Source organism: Pelmatolapia mariae, unplaced genomic scaffold (genome assembly GCF_036321145.2).
Source record: "Pelmatolapia mariae isolate MD_Pm_ZW unplaced genomic scaffold, Pm_UMD_F_2 NODE_ptg000299l+_length_29838_cov_1, whole genome shotgun sequence".
Classification (NCBI taxonomy): Eukaryota; Metazoa; Chordata; class Actinopteri; order Cichliformes; family Cichlidae; genus Pelmatolapia; species Pelmatolapia mariae.
In genome coordinates this window covers 10,001-12,500 of record NW_027051989.1, presented here as the reverse complement: position 1 = coordinate 12,500, position 2,500 = coordinate 10,001, and positions in this window count along the sequence as shown.

The following is a 2,500-nucleotide window of genomic DNA, read 5'->3' as shown; positions in this document are numbered from 1 at the left end:
CATATGGTACGACAGCTTTTCCACAAGCCCCTGGTACACTGCGCAGAAACACTTATGCCACGTCGGCTGTACGCGCTCTCCTCGCTAGCTAGTTGCTGATCTCCCCCACCTCCAGGGGGCCCCGGGGACCACCATCACATCTCCCTGTCTCCCTTACCGCTGAACAAGATGCATGCTGCTCCACTGGCCCTGCTGCTGTTGTGTCTCCATTTGGCCGAGGGGGTGAGTCGGCCTCCTCTCTCCTTTACGGTCGAAAAAGATGTGCTGCTGGCGCACTGGCCCTGCTGATGTGCTGTCTCCATTTGGCCGAGGTGGTGAGTCGGCCTCCTCTCTCCTTTACGGTCGAAAAAGATGTGCTGCTGGCGCACTGGCCCTGCTGATGTGCTGTCTCCATTTGGCCGAGGTGGTGAGTCGGCCTCCTCTCTCCTTTACGGTCGAAAAAGATGTGCTGCTGGACAGGCCTCGTGCATATGGTACGACAGCTTTTCTCCGTGCCCCTGGTACTCTGCTCAGCAGCACTTTGCTATGTACTTCCTCGTGCATATGGTACGACAGCTTTTCTCCGTGCCCCTGGTACTCTGCTCAGCAGCACTTTGCTATGTACTTCCTCGTGCATATGGTACGACAGCTTTTCTCCGTGCCCCTGGTACTCTGCTCAGCAGCACTTTGCTATGTACTTCCTCGTGCATATGGTACGACAACTTTTCTCCGTGCCCCTGGTACTCTGCTCAGCAGCACTTTGCCACACACACACTCCTCGTGCATATGGTACGACAACTTTTCTCCGTGCCCCTGGTACACTGCTCAGAAACACTTTGCCACACACACACTCCTCGTGCATATGGTACGACAATGTTTCTACATGCCCCTGGTACACTGCTCAGAAACACTTTGCCACACACACACTCCTCGTGCATATGGTACGACAATGTTTCTACATGCCCCTGGTACTCTGCTCAGAAACACTTTGCCACACACACACACTCCTCGTGCATATGGTACGACAGCTTTTCTCCGTGCCCCTGGTACTCTGCTCAGCAGCACTTTGCTATGTACTTCCTCGTGCATATGGTACGACAACTTTTCTCCGTGCCCCTGGTACTCTGCTCAGAAACACTTTGCCACACACACACACTCCTCGTGCATATGGTACGACAATGTTTCTACAAGCCCCTGGTACTCTGCTCAGCAGCACTTTGCTATGTACTTCCTCGTGCATATGGTACGACAACTTTTCTCCGTGCCCCTGGTACTCTGCTCAGAAACACTTTGCCACACACACACACTCCTCGTGCATATGGTACGACAACTTTTCTCCGTGCCCCTGGTACTCTGCTCAGCAGCACTTTGCTATGTACTTCCTCGTGCATATGGTACGACAACTTTTCTCCGTGCCCCTGGTACTCTGCTCAGAAACACTTTGCCACACACACACACTCCTCGTGCATATGGTACGACAACTTTTCTCCGTGCCCCTGGTACTCTGCTCAGCAGCACTTTGCTATGTACTTCCTCGTGCATATGGTACGACAACTTTTCTCCGTGCCCCTGGTACTCTGCTCAGAAACACTTTGCCACACACACACACTCCTCGTGCATATGGTACGACAATGTTTCTACATGCCCCTGGTACTCTGCTCAGCAGCACTTTGCTATGTACTTCCCGTGCATATGGTACGACAGCTTTTCCACAAGCCCCTGGTACACTGCGCAGAAACACTTATGCCACGTCGGCTGTACGCGCTCTCCTCGCTAGCTAGTTGCTGATCTCCCCCACCTCCAGGGGGCCCCGGGGACCACCATCACATCTCCCTGTCTCCCTTACCGCTGAACAAGATGCATGCTGCTCCACTGGCCCTGCTGCTGTTGTGTCTCCATTTGGCCGAGGGGGTGAGTCGGCCTCCTCTCTCCTTTACGGTCGAAAAAGATGTGCTGCTGGCGCACTGGCCCTGCTGATGTGCTGTCTCCATTTGGCCGAGGTGGTGAGTCGGCCTCCTCTCTCCTTTACGGTCGAAAAAGATGTGCTGCTGGCGCACTGGCCCTGCTGATGTGCTGTCTCCATTTGGCCGAGGTGGTGAGTCGGCCTCCTCTCTCCTTTACGGTCGAAAAAGATGTGCTGCTGGCGCACTGGCCCTGCTGAATCCCTCTCTCCATTTGGCCGAGGGGGTGAGTCGGCCTCCTCTCTCCTTTACGGTCGAAAAAGATGTGCTGCTGGCGCACTGGCCCTGCTGAGTTCCTCTCTCCATTTGGCCGAGGGGGTGAGTCGGCCTCCCCTCTCCTTTACGGTCGAAAAAGATGTGCTGCTGGCGCACTGGCCCTGCTGAGTTCCTCTCTCCATTTGGCCGAGGGGGTGAGTCGGCCTCCTCTCTCCTTTACGGTCGAAAAAGATGTGCTGCTGGCGCACTGGCCCTGCTGAATCCCTCTCTCCATTTGGCCGAGGGGGTGAGTCGGCCTCCTCTCTCCTTTACGGTCGAAAAAGATGTGCTGCTGGCGCACTGGC